The sequence below is a fragment of the Hippocampus bargibanti genome, linkage group LG08 (genome assembly GCF_051943395.1).
Source record: "Hippocampus bargibanti isolate YZ-2025 linkage group LG08, ASM5194339v1, whole genome shotgun sequence".
NCBI lineage: Eukaryota > Metazoa > Chordata > Actinopteri > Syngnathiformes > Syngnathidae > Hippocampus > Hippocampus bargibanti.
The window spans coordinates 9,712,379-9,731,305 of record NC_142741.1 but is presented as its reverse complement, the minus strand read 5'-3'; the positions used below and the strand labels follow the sequence as shown (position 1 = coordinate 9,731,305).

Below are 18,927 nucleotides of genomic sequence, written 5' to 3'. Positions count from 1 at the left end.
ATGAGCAAAAGAAAAGATGCCCATCTCCTCTCCGTAGGTTTATGGAACGAGATTAGGCAAAGCAAAAACGGAAAATTAAAGAAGTGAAAAAGTAGACAAGAAAGGGAAAGAGCTGCTGTGGAGGCAGCCACACAGGGGGGCGCCATCTTGAGAACTGATGGGAATTAATCCACAGGTGCTTCTCAAAACCCTTTGGGGGGATTTCTACCTCAATGCAAAAGCCAAGAAGATCATGAAGGGAGCTCAGGTAATGTAATGATGGTACAACATTCAATTATTATTTAGTTTCAATTATTTATAAAATGGCAATTAAATATTCCTTCTTAAATGGGTTTAAATGGGTTTACAACATCCATCAATTTTCCCGACCGCTTATCCTCATTAGGGTCGCGGGGGGTGCCCATCCATCGCAGCCGTCTTCGGGCACTAGGCGGGGGACACCCTGAATTGGTTGCTAGCCAATCACAGGGCTAGATCTGTGGTAGAGGAGGGAGGGGACACACACAGCAGGACACACGCAGCAGTGAGAAGAAGAAATAGGGGTTGAGCACATGAAACGGGAAAGGGAGATGACAGAGCTTGATACAAAGAAAAAACAAATGTGAAAAGGTGAGAAAACTGATAGAAAGTACAGTGAAATTTGGACTCGTTTCAACTTTATTGAAAGTTCAAAGGCAGAGTGTAGACTGCATGGTTAAAATATACCACCAATCAGGCTCAACAAATAACCCGCACATGCCATTTGTACAATTTGAAGAGAAAAGACAAGCAAGGGAACTAGCTATTAATGAAGTTGTAGTGTGTTTGCCTGCATCTGTTACTGTTGTAATATCACAACTTCCCAGATGTACAACCCAGGGCTCATCATCCATTGATGATTTCAAGGCTAGCCACGGATGGTTCAAGAACTTTAAGCATCGTACAGGGATTCAATGTCATTCGTCATGGTGAGGCAGCCAGTTCTGCACCATCCAGCCAAGTCTACTGGGGGACAAGCTGCGGCATGCCGGAGTCGACCATCACCTCACATCCTGGATTACAGATTACCTCACAAACAGGCCACAGTACGTGAGAGTAAAGAACTGTGAGTCGGGCAGGCTTCTCTGCAGCACCGGAGCGCCGCAGGGAACAGTCCTGGCTCCATTCCTCTTCACCCTCTACACCTCGGACTTCAATTACAACACCCCAACCTGCCACCTTCAGAAGTTCTCTGACGACTCAGCTATTGTCGGCCTCATTACAGAGGGAGACGATAGGGAGTACAGGGGACTGACAAAGGACTTTGTGGACTGGTGCCAGCAGAATCACCTCCAGATCAACACCGGGAAAACCAAGGAGCTGGTGGTGGACTTCTGCAGGAAACAATCCTCACCTGCACCATTGAACATCCAGGGTTCAGACATTGAGAGGGTGACCTCCTACAAGTACCTGGGTGTTACTCTCAACAATAAACTGGACTGGACAACAAACACGGATGCCCTAATCAAAAAGGGACAGAGTCGCCTCTTCCTCCTCAGGAAACTGAGGTCTTTTGGAGTTCAGCGGTCACTCCTAAAGACTTTCTATGACTCTGTGGTGGCATCAGCCATCCACTATGGCATTGTCTGCTGGTCAGGCAGCATCACCACCCGGGACAGAAAAAGACTGGAGCGCTTTGTCAAGCGGGCCAGTTCTATCGTGGGCTGCTCGCTGCACTCTCTAGAGGAGTTGGGCAACAGACGGACGCTAGCTAAACTAAAAGCTATGACGGACAGCCCCTCCCACCCCCTCCTGCCCATCCTGACAGCTCTGGGTAGCTCCTTTAGCCAGAGACTATTACACCCGCGCTGCAAGAAGGAGAGGTACCGCCGCTCGTTCCTACCGACTGCTGTCAGGCTTCACAATTCCCAATGATCACATGTGAAAAAAAAACAAAAAAAACTGGACACTTGTAAATATGGGTTGTTGCAATATATCTAAATGCATTTCTTGATTCTGCACTATGTACAGTCTTGTTTATAGAACGGTTTTTGCACATCCACATTTGCACAGTATACAGTTGACATTTTTACTTTGTTATGCTTAGAATATCTTGTTTTCTATCCTTTCACTCCCACCCCAACCCCATCCCTCTTCAATTGCTGCTGTGGACTGCAAATTTCCTCATTGCGGGACGAATAAAGGTATTCTGATTCTGATTCTGATTCTGATGGACGCCAAGAAACGAAGGCAGCAGAACTTTTAAACCCGGTGACACGCACACACACACACGCACAGTCTTGAGTGTAACGCTGAGATGTCATGGCTTGGGGAGGAAGCAACGTTCATGAACAAAGACAATCACAAATGTTATTGCCTTCAATGAAAAGTTGGGGCAGGCTAAAGTCTGCCTAAATTGATGACAGCCACACATGACAGTACTTGTTTTATGAATAATTTCATTATTATGTCATTTTATTTTAAGATTATCTTTGGTCTCGTGTGCCTCTGAAAAGATTCAGAACACAAGTTTGGTTTACATGGCGACGCCACAAAATGGCCGTCCGCCATCAGAGAAAACTCAAAATGGCTGCCACTAAATCATTCATCAAAACCGTATCATTTCAAAGATATTTTGTACATTAGTTTAATCCAAACAAACGCCCAAAATGGGCAATTAGAAAAGTAGTGTTGATTGTCAACACTCAAACAACCTTAAGGGAGCATCGAGCCATACAAAGAAAGTATCAAACAACCTCAACACGTCTATACATTCCATGGAGCGCTATAGGAGACAAATGCGAATTAGCGGTGGGTATTTTTAGTATTTTTTGAGGAATCAGTGTTAGTCATTATAACACTGGGGGACAAAAACATCTAATGTAACACATGGGGCACAAGAAATGTGTATTAAAACACAAAATTAGCAAATAATGTATTCCATTTGATTTGATTCCATTCAATATGATTCTTCTATTTTGTACAAGCTTCTTGAATAGACCAGCATGACACATGTCAAGTTTCCACGCGAATGTTAACATTTGAGAGACCTGTTACACTATTTAAATAACGACCGATAGGCGACATTCGTTCAACTTGTGTCCAGACTGTTTATATTTGTAATATTTTGGACATGTTTACTAAAAGTGTCCTGGATCGTGTGGAAAAACGCAGCTAGTATTAGCATGTATTCTTTTATCTGAAATCCCTTTTTCTTATTTCATTTCACCACTAAATCCGGATGACACCCATCTTTGTCTGAAGCAATTAATTTATTACTTGTGATATTTTTTTTTTCTAGAGTGCACCGTATAATAAAAGTTCCGTTTAGTTCATCACAACTGGATTGTTTTCATTTGTTTTGGAGGCAGTCTCGTGTCCCCTTGTGGCACCAGAACAATCAACTCTATGATCTTAAAGATGAAGATGAAGATTGAAATAAAGTAAAACTACTCACCATTTGATGACAATGCTCTGATCTTACCATGAAATGGTAACTCATATCGGGAGGGTTATTTCCCAACTCATGATGCACGATAAAAGGATCACCACAAGGTGGCGGTCTTGAGCTATCTCTTCCCTCTGCTCTGCATCTTTCAAGCCCACGACAAAAGTGAGAAGAAAGGTTGCAAGAAGTTTGAGAACAAAAAAGTCTTAGAGGCCCTTTGTATTAACGGAGCTGGTTTATCCCCACAAGTGTGTCTCCTGCCATGGCACTGCGGGTGGATAATGGGACACAAAAAGAAGTCCCCCCCCAGTCCCCAATAACTCACAAGAAGAGCTTAAAGGGGCGCGGTGGCGAGCGTCTGACCCCGTAGCTGTTGTCAGAACAAACCGTGTGGATTTACCAGGCCTCAGTGTCCATCTCAATCCCAAATGGCCGATGTCCTGTGGTTTTTTTATCAGGCACGCTTTGAGAGACGGGGGGGGCTCTACTCAAGATGGACATGTCTACCAAATTTCAGATTGCTGAGTGAAACTGGGCGCAGGGGCTGAATTTTCAAAACATTCGGTTTGACACATCCATTTGACCTTTGGGGTCACTTTGACCTGAAATGGAAGAATTGCTGTTCCTTTTACGTCAAGGTTTTTTTTTTTTTCCTACATGCTATCATGAGAGAAAACGCTAATATATACTGCTTATAATATCCACAAGTGAATATGTGACGCTATGAGACAAGGGGATTAACATGACCTGCTTTCCAGGCCAACATAAAAAATAGCTTCTTCTACCTCTCCTTTTTGTTATCCGACCACCCCATCATTTATTTGCCGCTACAACAATTAACACACCGACTTCTATTTTTTTTTTTTTTTTTTTTATTATTTTTTTTTCAGTATGAGTGCACTACTATTTACTGATGCAAGTGAGGACTAAAATAGTATTGGATTAAACCCTTGTGTCCGAAAAAAACAACAACTGTGTGGCAGATGGTTGTGAGGGAATGTTTGCAAGCAAGTCAAAAGACCATCAACTGTCATTAAAAGAATATCCTTTTGGAAAGTAACATGGTGTTAAAATCAGAAACAATTGCTTATTTTTATTTGCATTTGTGTGGTCATGACATTTGAAGTTAATGGTTGAACAAACCAAGCCAAATAATCATTAGCCAACCGCCTAGAGCATTTGAACAATTTGATAGCATATCAAATATCACCTCCAAACTGGGGTGCGGAAAATCATACTGGACCCGCCGCACCCTGCCCACCACCTTTTCCAGCTACTCCCCTCAGGCAGGCGCTACCGATCCATGTGCACCAAATCTAGCAGACATTTAAACAGCTTCTTCCCCCAAGCCATTAACTCTTTGAACAGTAGCCCAAATGAAATTGTATAGTACCTCTTTGCAATTTTTTTGCTGATGATACTAGTGCAGCTTTGTTCGACCGTGTGTTCTGCATACTTGGCAATAAAGATGATTCTGATTCTGATCTTCATCTAAAATCCTCTTTTGACTGCTAATGACACAAAGATGTCATCCTGTCAATATGATGGATACTTAGAGAGTTTTCTCAAGGACAGAGAATCACATTTGTTTCACTCAAAATGAGGTTGAACATGACTATCATCAAAGAACGCAGCTTGATTTTTCAGGGGATTTTTTTTCAATTAGGGTCTGACTCTTAGACTACTATATCATATTTACCTCATTTCAAAATGTAGAAGCTTTTAATTTAGGATGTGATTACAGCCATCGCAACGCAACGAGTTCTCTGTTCCGTAAAATGGAACAGAGAACTCATAACTGGGAGCTTGTGGGCCTGCTTGTTTCATAGCTCTCTCTCTATGGCTCTCTCTATGCTCTCTCTCTCTCTCTCTATGCTCTCTCTCTCTCTCTCTCTCTCTCTCTCTCTCTCTCTCCAAGCGCGCTCAACCATCGAGTCAAGGCGGGAGTTTACAGGAACAGCGGGCCTTGTCACACTGGCGGAGTGGCACAGGAATGTATTGTATGCGTGTTGGAAAGACAGGACAGCTGGGAGCAAAGTAGTGCGCCAACTCGCCCAAAGATCAGAATCAGAATCAGAATACCTTTATTCGTCCCGCAATGGGGACATTTGCAGTCCACAGCAGCAATTGAAGAGGGATGGGGTTGGGGTGGGAGTGAAAGGATAGAAAACAAGATATTCTAAGCATAACAAAATAAAAATGAAAATGAAAAACATCTCAGGCCACACAAGCCCAGTGACATTGAACGAAAAAGACAAAGACTGGGCAGACAAACTCAACTGCTTTTTCAATCGGTTTGACAAGACGCCTGTCGCCCCCAGCCCACCATCAACTCCACCTGTAGCTGCACCTGCACCAACTCTCACTGTGGACTTTCCCTCCCTGCCCCCTCTCACGACCAACTTCCCACAACCAACAACTGCCCTCCCAACCCTTGCCACCTCCTCAGCCGCCACTCTGCCTCCTGGTTCCTTACTATCTGTCACAGCTGCGCAGGTGAGGAACCAACTGAGGAGATTGGAAGTGAGGAAGGCAGCAGGTCCAGATGACATCAGTTCCCGAGTCCTCAAGACCTGCTCCGACCAGCTGTGTGTCATTGTCTAGCACATGTTCAACCTGAGACTGTAGCTGGGCAGAGTTCGACAGCTGTGGAAAACGTCATGATTCTGATTGATACTTGCACTGTGTACAGTTTTTTTGTGAAACGGCCTTGCACATTTACAGTATACAGTTGACACCCATTCCCCTTTCAAATTGCTGCTGTGGACTGCAAATTTCCCCATTGTGGGATGAATAAAGGTGTTCTGATTCTGATACATTGGGGGGGACTAAACAAAATCTCAAAATAAGACTTTATCAGCATCACAGGGATAATACTAGTGGGCCTGAATCTGCAGTACATATGCACCTAAAAGCTAGCAACCACTCATTTGACGACAATTAGGTTAAAACCTTAGCGAAAGAAAATAGATGGTTTGAAAGGGGGGTAAAAGAAGCTATTTTTATGAAACAGCAAAACCCCTCACTAAATCGCAGTTTAATTTGGATCGTGCTTACAACACATTTCTGAGATCACTACCACATAGACTTAGTTATGCTGATGAGGTGACCATAATCAGTGACCATAATCAGTCAGTACAATAGTAGTAATCAGTGTAGCTTCAGGAAATAGTCCTCTGCCCCCGCACCCCCCCCCCCCAACCTTGGAGCAGAGACCTACCATAGCAGTGGTCTGGCACCGCCATCCCTGGTCAGTAGGGATAGATAAATACCAGTGATGTGCGGTGAGGTTCATGGCTGGTGAGGCACTGACGTCATCACAGTCAGATTATTTACAAACATATGAACTCTAGAGTAGCTTATTCACCATTTGATTGGCAACAGTTAACGTGTTTTGTTTAAAATGTCATGTCAGTGTAGGGGTTTAGAAACAACCTCCGTTACTGTATGTTATTCGATTAGGCTACCAAGGCAGTAGAGGCCTCGACGAACAGAGGAAGACAATGTAGGCTGAGCTCACGCATGCGCAGTCAGTCATAAATGGCGCTGTGTGAAGCTGATTAACACGTTTGTCTCGTGTCATCTCTTCCTCGTCGTTCACAGGTATTCAAAATAATAAATTCTAGACATCCTCATGATGTTACAGTAATCGGGGACTTGTGGGGCGATGCTACATATAAAACTGTAGTTTTGTGGCTTTGATGAATTTGGGTTTTGGATGTCGATTGGTATTGTGATTACTAAAATCCGTGAAGTCGCCCTTCACGGATTTCAGTAATCACAAATTATTTTTGGAGCTTAACTCCTGCAATAAACAAAGTATTACTGTACTCTACAATCTTTCTTTGTTCCTTATGTATGCAGCTCATGATGATTCTGATCAAAGTTAGTGACATCTCGAATGAAGCACGCCCCATGGAAGTGGCAGAGCCCTGGCTGGATTGTCTTTTACAGGAGTTCTACAACCAGGTCACTGACTTGTTCTGCCTATTGGAGCCAAATGTTAAATTTATCTGGCATGAAAAACATGGTATTGTTACATTTGCAATTAAAGTTTAAAGGATTTTGTTTTGTCCGCAGAGTGATGTTGAGAAGTTAGAGGGTCTTCCTGTCACCCCTTTCATGGACCGGGACAAGATAACCAAACCCTCATCTCAAACTGGATTCATCAGATATGTGCTTTTGCCGCTCTTTAGAGAGCTGGCCAACCTCTTTCCCTGTCTGGAGGTGATCAATTTTCAATTAAAACATGTCACTGAAAATTTTGTATCAATCCTAACCAATTGGTCTTGGGAAATCTGCAACATCAGAATTATTCCTTTATTATTGTCATGTAAATCCTGCAGCAACACATCATTGATCCAGTCCGAAAGGCCCTGGACTACTACACTGAGTTGGAGAAAGCCCTGGAGAAAGAGAGACCAAACTGGGGTCCATGTGAAAAGGGATTAAAAACCAAAGAGATATCAGTGGACCAGCTGAGTACAGATGAGCATCAGAACTGTAGGTCTGAAGCCTCAAAACGAGACACACATTGAGCTATGCATCAATTCATCCATTTTCCAGACCGCTTTATCCTCATTAGGGTTGCGTGGGTGCTTGAGCCTATTCCAGCCATCTTCAGGAGTCCAAGATGGTGCCCGAGTAGGCAGCCGTCAGCAAGTGCTCTCATGAGCCTTGCGTTTTTTGTTGTTTTTGTCATGTTTTTGTGTTTTCTTTTGTCACTTTGTGTTGTTGTGCGTCGTGAGGATATGGATTGTTTTTCAGCATTTTTGGCCACGACATTCATCAAGGAGGAGTCTGTGCTGAGCGGATGCGCCTTTTCGGCAGCATGAATATGCCAGTACTGTTTTTGAATGGGAGGAATGTCAGCGCCAGTCGACTGTCATCGCTGGACAGCTCTGGGGCCATTGTGCTTTTTTGCGCCTGTAATGGGCAGCATCTTCACAGCCCCGCTTTGTTCAGTGGAAAGGTCAGTGCTGCTGGACAGTCTGCGGCTGGATAAATGCATGGCTTGGGGATAAGAAGGAGCATCAGCGCAGAGCGCCGATGCGTATGTGGAATTGTCGCGGCTTGGAATTGAAGCAGATTTATTTGGGACAGGAGATGTGAGACAATCTCTTTTCGTCAATGGATGCTACAGCTGTGTGTTTGCTTTCAACATTTAGCTTGTAGTCGACGTGCACATTCCACCGTGATGTCCCTGATCCACTGGTGAGGAGACACTTTGATCCTCTCCTCTTTCATCTGGAATTGCTTTATGTCACAAAGAGAATACAGAAAGTGCTTAAGAAGGAATGACTCGTATTTGTTATTTAGTTTTTTTGTTCTTTTGACTTCAAGACGGCGCCCCGAGAGTGGCTGCCTTTCCAGCAGCTCCTATATTTGGTTTTTCTACTTTCATTCCTTTCATCACTTTGCTGCTGTGAAATGTAAATTTCTCCACTGTGAGACTAATAAAGGCAAATCCAATCCAATTCAGACACTAGGTGGGGGACACCCTGAAAATGGTTGGCAGTCAGGCGCAGGGCACACCACCATCCGCACTCACACCTTGGGTAAATCCATGGTGATCAATCAGCCTGCCATGCATATTTTTGGAATGTGGGAGGAAACCGGAGGACCCAGAGAAAACCCACAAGGGCCTGGGGAGATCATAAAAACTTTACACAGGGAGGCTGCACTGGGTCTCAAACTCACAACCTCTGCACTTTGAAGCCGGCGTGCAAACCACTTGCCTACCGGGCCACCTACACACAGTGAGCTATATTGACTACAATTGAAATCTATTTGAACAAAATAATACTGTATGTGTCCTTCGGATACATACAGTATTTTTACTACATATTTCTAGTGGGCATAGAGTCCAATCCTTTAGCCGCAGACACGTCCGCAGATGGAACATGGGAAGCCGGGTGCCGTGGGGTACCAGCGTCTCTCGATTTGTCTGTCTTGATTGATTCAATGTACTTGAGGGACTATCCTGGCACAAGTGGTCTGCCAGTTTTGTTGACTGGATCCCAGAGTTTCAAGCTGCGTGGTATTGATGTTGGCTCATTTGAGGAGGTCCGTGGTGTAGTCATTGAGTCGTCACGTTTACCCCCCCAGCAGTGCACTTTGCGTTTTTCAGCTATCCATGGAGGACTTGGCGGGGAAGCCAGTGACCGGGCATGTGGATGGCCAGCTCCAATGCAGCGAAGAGTTTTCTTTGCAACTGCCGCTTCCACGCAGATGGAATTCGTGCTATTATTAATAATAATAATAATAATAATAATAATATTAATAATAATAATAATAATACATTAAATCGCATTTTAAAGCTCCCAAGGACACTTTACAGTCACAGACAAGCATAGGTACTATAATAAATAAAATATAATCACAAATAGAATGCAATAAATAAAGTATAACTATAAATAGAAACAGGAGAGGGATCTACACAGAAAATGCAATTTTAAATATGTGGGTTTTTAGATAGGACTTGAAGGTGGGAAGAGAATCGATGTTCCGAATGTTGGGAGGAAGTGAGTTCCAAAGTTTGGGGGCAGAGCAGATGAATGCTCTGTTACCCATCGTGCTGAGAGGGCAGGGGGGGGCACACAGAGGCGGATGGAGGAAGAGGATCTGAGGGAATTAGAGGGAAGAAGGTCAGATAGGTATGGGGGCCAAGGTTATGGATAGCTTTAAATGTATGAAGAAGAATTTTAAAGTTCATTCTATATTTGACCGGGAGCCAGTGGAGCTCTTGGAGGACAGGGGTGATGTGGTGAAAGGATGGGGTTCAGGTGATTATCACGTCCGCACGAGAAGAGTCAACAGATCTCGATGGACGAAAAATGAGGGAGCTGGATCTAAAATACTCGATGGAGACAGTATAGTTCAAGAAGGGTTATTACTTAGACACACAGGGAAAAACAGAAGGTGAGGCAACCGAACAGAGAGGCACGACAGCCGAGCGGGACCAACCTGCGTACTGTTGAGTGACAGGGTCATGGGATGAATGAATACACCGGCGATAACCGAGCGGAACCGAGTGGCTTTTATAGCCAGAAGGCACAATCAATGGGATTGGAATCAGGTGAGCGAGCCCGGAGAACAGGGAGGTGAGGGGTGCGCACCTGATGCCAATCAGGATGTGACAGTGCCCCCCCTCAACGGACGCCCCTTGGCGGCCCACCCAGTTTGGAGGGGTGAGCCGAGTGGAACGCTCGGGTCAGTGATGGGTCGAGGATCCAGGAGCTGGGGACCCACTGACGTTCTTCCGGTCCATTGCCCTCCCAGACGACCAGGTATTGCAAGCCCCTGCCCCTGCGCCGTTCGTCCAATATCTCTCGCACAGTGTAGACTGGGTCGCCCTCCACCATCCGGTGAAGGGCGGGGGCGGGTGCCGGAGCTAGGGAGCTGGTTTCCACCGGCTTAAGGAGGGACACGTGGAAGACCGGGTGGACCTTCATCGTGGGTGGCAGCCAGAGCCTGACCCGCGAACCGCGGACCCAATTTGGCCGATGTCCCGGCCAATCGGAGATCCCTCGTGGACAGCCACACCTCCTGCCCAACCTGGTAGCCCGGTGCCTGGCGGCGACGACGATCCGCGATGTGTTGGTTCGGGGACGCCATGCGTGACAGGGCGGCTCTGGTCTCCTTCCACACTCGATGGGCCCGTCTAAAGTGGTGTTGGATAGAAGGGACCTCCACCGGCCCTCCTGGGTGGGGAACAGCGGCGGCTGATAACCACAGGCAGACATGAACAGAGACCGACCTGTGGCTCAGGAGACCAGGGTGATGTGCGCGTACTCCACCCACGGCAAGTGGAGAGCCCACGACGCTGGACGGTGGAGGCACACGCACCGTGGAGCTGATTCCACATCCTGGTTCTTGCGCTCCGTTTGGCTGTTGGATTGAGGGCGGTAGCCAGTCGACAAGCTCGCCGATGCCCCTATGGACCGACAGAAACGTTTCCATACCTTGGTCACGAACTGCGGTCCCCGGTCCGACACGATGTCCGCTGGAATCCAGTGGAGATGGACGACGTGGTTAACCAGGAGTTGGGCTGTCTCAATGGCGGACGGCAACCTAGTTAACGGAATGAAGTGGGCCGACTTGGAGAAGCGGTCCACCACAGTGAGGACGACCGTCTTGCCACGGAAAGGGGGGAGGCCTGTGACGAAGTCCAGATAGATATGGGACAGGGTCGGGAGGAGACTGGTAGTGGCTGGAGAAGTGCCGCCGGGGCTTGATGGGAGACGTTCCCACAGGCGCAGGCGGGGCATGCCTTCACATAGTCCGCGACGTCCCTCTTGTAGTCCGGTCACCAGAACCGCTGGGCGATGAGGTGGATCGTCCTGTTGACCCCAGGGTGACAAGCGACCCTGGAGGTGTGTCCCCAATGCAGCACCTCAGCGCATAGTGCAGGGGGGACTATTAGGCAATCCACTGGGCAACCCTTGGGAACCGGGTTACCACCTTGGGCGTCTTGAACCCTCTTGTCTACCTCCCACCTAAGGGCGCCCAGGATATGTTGCGCTGGCAGGATGTTGGCGATGACCTCCTCCTTCTCTGCCGGCTCGTGAATGTGAGATAGGGCATCCAGTTTGGTGTTCTGCAAACCGGGACAATAGGTGAGGGTGAAATTGAAGCGGGTCAGGAACAGTGCCCACCGGCCTGGCGCAAATTAAGTCTCTTGGCGGACCAAATGGCGGCCAGGTTCTTGTGATAGGTGAAGACAGTGAAGGGGTGCCCCTTCGAGCCAGTGTCTCCACTTCTGCAGCGCCAAGATGACTGCCAGCAGTTCCCGGTTCTCCACATCGTAGTTGGTTTCCGCAGGGCTGAGACGGCGAGAGAAGAAGGCGCATGGGTGGAGCTTCTGGTCAGCCGGGGAGCACTGGGATAATAACGCCCCTACCCCGGACTCAGATGCGTCGACCTCTACCGGGAACGCGTGGTACGGGTCGGGGTTGCGTAATACAGGGGGGTTGGTGAAGGCGCATTGGAGGTGGTTAAACGCGCCTCCGCATCGGGTGTCCACCAAAGGGAACCTTAGTGGAAGTGAGACTGGTTAGGGGAAGTGCCTTCTGACTATAACCGCGGATCAAGCGGCGGTAGAAGTTGGCAAACCCCAAAAATCGCTGGAGTTGTTTGCGCGTCTAGGGGGTTGGCCATTCTACCACCGCTTTGGTCTTGGCGGGATCGGCCCGGAGTTGCCCCTGCTCCACGATGAACCCTAGGAAAGACAGAGAGCGGACGTGGAACTCGCACTTCTCTGCCTTCAAGTAGAGCCGGTTTTGCAGGATCCGCGCAAGGACCCGTTGGACATGCTGCCGGTGTTCTTCTGCGGATTTAGAGAGGATAAGGATGTCGTCCAGATAGACAAAGACAAATACGTTGAGGAAATCCCTGAGCACATCATTGATAAGGCTTTGAAATACGGCGGGAGTGTTGGTCAGTCCGAACGGCATCACCATGTATTCGAAATGCCCCAAGGGCGTTTTGAATGCAGTCTTCCACTCGTCCCCCTCTCTGATGCGAACCAGATGGTATGCGCTACGCAAATCCAGCTTAGTGAATATGGTGGCCGTGAGGGCGAGCAGGTATTTATTGCGGATGGTAATGTCATTCAGACCCCGGTAATCAACACACGGACGCAGGGACTTTTCTTTTTTTTCAATAAAGAACCCCGCACCAAGCGGAGAGCGCGAAGGTCGGATGAGTCCCGCCGCGATGGAGGTGTCAATGCATGTGCGTGTCTGGTAGTGGAGCCCCTGGCTGCAGTTGTATGGTACAGTCATATGGTCGGTGGGGTGGCAGGGATTGCACCCTATCCTAGCTGAATGCTTCCCGCAGATCGTAGTAACAACGCGGCACGCCCTCGAGGCAGATCTCTTTGGGCGAGCCGCCACGGCCCTGCCGTAGCTGACCGCAGACAGTTAGCGTAACAGTAGAGGCTCCAACCCTGTATGGTGGGGCCCTCCCATGAGATGGAAGGGTCATGGGTGCTGAGCCAGGCGAGGCCCAGCACGAGTGGTATGTTGTGAGAGGGCATGAGCAGACAACAGCGATGCTCAACGTGGTTGCCCGACAGCCAGAGCTTGAGTAGTGCGGTGACGGGAAACCCTGACTAACAGTCGGCTGTCCAGGTCGAGAATGTCCTCGGGGATTTTAAGTACCTCGATGCCGCAACCCAATGACGATGCCAGTTGGGGGTCGATAAAGCACCTGTCCGCCCCCAAATCCAATAACGCCCGTATCGCCTGGGAATTGGATGGGCCAATTAATTCGGCGTCCAACTCCAACCGCGTGACGGGCGCCATCCTCAACGCTTCCGACGGGTGCCGCGGTCGCCGATTAGATGGGGACTTACATGTGCTGGAGGTCTTTGGCGGAGGGCCTTGAGTGCGACGTCCCCCGGGGTTGGCGCGATCACTCCCGCTCCCTATTTGCATCGGCTCGGGGGGCCCTCCTCACGTCAAGCCTGCTCATTACCGCCGGGTGTGGTCGTCCGCTGCTTGCTTCCGAGTTCGCTGGGCGCCTTTCTCCCGCTGCCTCTCCCGGAGACGATGGTCCAAGCAGATGACTACATCGGTCATCTCGCTGAGAATGATGCCTGCGTTGCGGCTGGTCAACTTGTCCTTGAGAGCGGCGCTCAATCTGCGACGAAACACTCCTCTCAGCGTCTGATCGTTGTAGCCGCTCCGGGCAGCCAGGATGCGGGCGGCGATGGAATACTCAGTGGCCGAACGCGTTCCTTGTGTGCAGTCTAGGAGGAGTCCATCCGCCTCGCACTCTGTGACCGGATGATGGAACTCGTGGCAAAGCTCTGCCACGAAGTCCGGGTAGGATTCACATAGTCCGGGGTGGGACTCCCGGACGGCCAACACCCAGGACTCGGCCTGGCCCGTGATCAGGCTGGTCATGAAGGCAACCTTAGCCTAATCGCTAACGTAAGCAGAGGGTTGTTGCTCGAAAACCAGCGAGCACTGCATCAAGAATTGAGCACAGCGCCCGGGCTTGCCTGCGTAGCGTGAGGAGTGCGGTAGGGAGAGCTCGCGACTACTCACGGGGGGGAGGAAGGGGCCGTCAGGGTAGCGAGGCATTTCTCAACCGCCTCTAAGCGTTTAGCCAGCAAGGACACGGTATGGCAGATCTCCGCGACAACTTGTGCCAGCTGGCTCGAACACTCCGCCTGATGGGTTAAGACGGACATGAACTTGTCTCCATCTGCGGGATCCATAGTTGACCGGTGTACTATGTCACGTCCGCACGAGGAGTGGCAACAGATCTCGACGGACGAAAAATGAAGGGAGCTGGATCCAAAATACTCGATGGAGACAGTATAGTTCAAGACGATTAGCTGCCTTAACACAAGTCTGTAATGGATCTTGTCTTCCGGAAGCCACATTGCCACATTGTTTCTGGAAGCACATACTCTGAGACATGCTTGAGCAGCCTGCTGAGCATGATTTTGCATTTTTTTTCTCTGTGGTGGAGAGAAGAGAGATTCCTTGGCTATTCCCACAGGCAGTGCACAGCAAACAAGGATCTCATGGCGGTCCCTAAGAAGTGCAGAGCCATCAGCAGATTACACTGTAGCAAGTGTCCGCTTTCTAAGGCCGGAAAGTGCTTGGATGGCATTGTAGAATCCTTGTGTGTTGTTACAGTCTGCCAGATATTGGATCTTATTTGCCTTCTGCAACCGCCAGGTATCCTCCATGACACATAATGCTCACTGGATTGGTGTCCTTGCTGCAGTAAAGATTGATTTTTAGGTGAAGGATGTGGGGCAGGACAGGAGAGCTTTGTGGGCCTCATGTTTTGCTTTTAGTAGGGTCCATATCAAGTTTGAATCGAACCAATCCTGGTGTCATCTTCTTGACTGACATTCAAGGTTGTGCTGTAAATAGCCTGACACAGAGCTTGCCAGTCAACCGGGGTACTCTGGGATCTTGTCGATGACAAGGTCTGGTTGCAGACCGAGGAAAAGTGGATCCCACAAATGCAGACTCAGATAGACAGTAACAACAAAACAAGGTTTAATAACAGAAAAGCGCAGGATAACATCGAGAGAGGCGACGTGGAGCACAAACAAGGCTGCTATGAACCAGGCTAGCGAGCAAAGGTTGTGATCGAAAATAACGGTCCGACAAGGGAGGCGGGAAGGCCGTGTCTTAAGTAGGCAGCATGTGATTGTCTTGATCAGGCACAGGTGTGCCGCTGGAAGGTGACGCCCCACCTTCCGGCTGGAACTGAAACAGAGAAGAAAAAAGAACAAAACAAAACAAGGCAAGACCTGACAGTCGAGGTTTTCAGCAAGGAGATGTTGAAGGTTGGCTTTGAGGGTGGGCCGTTCAATGCTGTGCAGTAAAGCTTTTTGTTTGGAGCTGTCCGTGGACAATAGGGATGTACGCACATAAGGAGGTTGGATCTGGACCATAAGGCGGTCAGTCCAACACTTAGGTCCATGCTGGCACTGGACATCCCGTATGTCCTTTTGACGGCAATCACATAGTCTAGGAGGTGCCAATGTTTGGAACATGGGTGCCGCCAGGTTGTCTTAAACCTGTTTTTCATTTAGAAGATGATGTTAGTAATGACCAACTGATGTTCTGCACAGAGGGAGAGCACCTGAAGGCCATTAGTTTTCATCTTTCTCACACCATGCTGGCCAATAACTTTACTTCACACAAGGTGTTTCTTGCGCAAAGGTAGAGATTAAGGTGAGTGTTTGGGTGCACAGTCCTTACTCCTACCGTCTTCACTCTTAATTGTCCCTTGGTGTGATTGTTGTTCATTTATGTTCATTTATGTTCATTTTGTTCATTTATGTGGGCCCTGTGATTGACTGGCAACCAGTTGTGACTGTGCTGCACCTATTGCCCATAGACAGCTAGGACAAGCTCCAGGATGCCTGCGACACTGTTATGGAAAACCGAATTTGAAAATGAATGAATTGTTGGATACATTCCGCCCTTTAATTCATCAATTTTTATGTATCTCAGGGTTGCCCATCTTGACACTTGTTGATGACGGAAAGTGACATTACTGTTGTTGTTAATGAAACATCAACAAACTCATAAAACAAGTGACCTGTGACTGTTCATTTTAAACTCTTTAGCAACTGTCATGTCATTTTCATTAGACTATGACAAACTACCAGTGACGCGCCGTGGATTTAATTGCGAGGCTTTCAGTCGTGCTACGTCTGAATCAATCCACAGCTACGACTGTAAAAAGTGTGGTGTGATTTACTAGAAGTCCACTAGAAGGTACCATTAGCCAGGAAATAGCTGTCTGACCTTTCTTAATGATGATGATCTCTTGAAAATGGTTTTGAAAATGGTTTTAACAGTAAATCTGCAACCAAATCCATTTATTTTCCTCTTACAGCCTTCGTGCGTGGACAAAACCGCTATTAAATCAACCCAATATATTTGCTTATAAACAAATGCAACTCAATATATGAAATCCCATGCAAGTCATGCAATAAATCATACATCGGGGAGACAGGAAGGAGTTTCAATACAAAAAAAAGAGCACAAGAAGGAGTGTGAGAAGGAGACAGCAACAATACAAACAAGAGCAATAAAAGAACAAGCACAACAGGAACACCATAAATCAGCCATCACAGACCGCTGCAAAAGAGAAAATCACATCATGGACTAGGAGAAGGCCAGAGTCATCCGCACCGAAGAAAACAAACATCAGCACTGGATCAGGGAGGCCATTGAAATCCGGAAACGAGAACCAAGGACCATCAACAGGGATGAGGGAGCTTACATGTTCTCTACTACCTGGAGCAGTATCTTGGAGGGACGAGCGGAGAGCGCGGGGCGTGACTTGCCTGTCAGATCTGACAGGTAGGTCACGCCCTAATAGCAACACCAGCTGAAAAAGGCGCGTCACAACAACATCCGTGACACTCTGATGAAGGCGGAAGTATACGCTGAAACATGTCAGTCGCCAGTGAGATAGGAGATGCCTAAAGTAGGAAGTCTGTTGAGCACAATGGGAGGAGAAATTGTGTGAAAGGCTGTGGTCAGGTTGACGAGGGTGAGAATAGAGAGTAAACCAGAGTCTGCTGCCATAAGAAGATCGTTATTGATTTTTATGAGGGCCAATTCTGTACTGTGGCGGGTACGGAAACCAGACTGGAATTGTTCATAGGGGTTATTGTGAGTGAGGTGAGAGTGTAGCTGGGAGGTAACAATTTTTTTCAACAATTTTATTGATGAAAGGAATGTGAGAAAGTTATTGATATCATTGGGATCTGAGCCAGGTTTTTTCAGGATTGGAGTAATAGTTGTGGTTTTGAGGGGGATAGGAACAATTCCAGTGTATAACAAGAAGTGAATAATGGCTAAAATAAACGGAAGCAGGGAGGGTAAGCAGGATTTGATCAGGACTTGAGGGGGTCGAGCTGACAGGAAGAATTATTCTATTTGGTGACAAAGTTTGACATTATTGAGAGATGGGGGAGTTCAAAAGAGGATATAGTTGACAAATAGTAGGAAGGTCGGAGGAGGGGAGGGTACAAAGGAACCTAGGTGCCGGTGGATATTGTTGATCTTTTCAGTAAAAAAGTAGAAGCAGTGTTGCAGGTGTCTGAGGAATCAAAGTGTGGTGGAAGAGTTACAAGGGGTTGAATGATTTAGTTAGAAAGAGTAAAGAGAGTTATTTCCAGTATTTGAGTCGATGAGTCCACAGTAGTATTGTGATTTCGCACACGAGACAGAGGCCTTGTAATTGGTGAGTTGAGCTGTGTATATGTCCTTGTGAGCAGTGAGACCAGTTTTCTTGTAAAGTCTTTCAAGTTGCCGAGTTTTAGATTTGATGGATTGAAAATGAGTGGTGAACCAAGGGACGGACCGAGTAAATTGGACAGACCGGGACTATACAGTTGCCAGCACGTAAAAAATGTTAATGACATCCGCGTTGTAATGTAACACTGTCACCCTCACTGCAATGATTGCCACTGTGATTTCAAACTCCAACTCTTCTCCTGACGCAGCACAGCCCTCTACTGGTAATCCATGTTATAGCAGCTTTAGACAAATCTGTATCAACAGCCACCGAGTATTGTAGCAGATTGACAGGTCGTCGAAAGAGCGTCATGATACTGCAAAGCAATATCATCCAGATGCAAGCAGCAGCCAGGTTAACGCTCATCAGCGGATACAGGTGTGTGGAAACGATACGCGGCCTCTTCCGTGATCCGGACAAATGACCGCAATCATGAGACAATTCGACGGCCAAAACGAAATGTACCTTTGTGATGGTATTTGATGTAGTTGCCTCTGTCCCCTGCTAGCTGCTTTTCGTTAATCCAAATCAACTGAAGTTTTTCAACCTCTTCTTTGGCCTGAGACCGTTGTTTAGACCAGTGTTTTATAACCAGGGCACGTTTTTTTTACATTGGAATTTTTTTTGCGGTACACCACAAACCATCTCGCAGGAAAGAGGCAATCAGTGACGTGTTACCACACGGACGAATATTAAATTAACCCCCCAGACTTTCAGCACGGACACAG

The 18,927-nt window shown here is 47.5% G+C and overlaps 1 pseudogene across 1 annotated transcript in view; it reads left to right on the top strand.

The window, feature by feature from the left end:
• LOC148894527 (high affinity cGMP-specific 3',5'-cyclic phosphodiesterase 9A-like) overlaps positions 1 to 8,868 on the top strand; it is a 44,233-nt pseudogene extending 35,365 nt beyond the window's left edge. Inside the window, exons 6-8 of the transcript XR_016115895.1 lie at positions 7,271 to 7,375; positions 7,487 to 7,633; positions 7,753 to 8,868. The product of XR_016115895.1 is annotated as a high affinity cGMP-specific 3',5'-cyclic phosphodiesterase 9A-like (transcript). The remainder of the gene's footprint in view (positions 1 to 7,270; positions 7,376 to 7,486; positions 7,634 to 7,752) is intronic.
• The last annotated feature ends 10,059 nt before the right edge of the window (positions 8,869 to 18,927 follow it).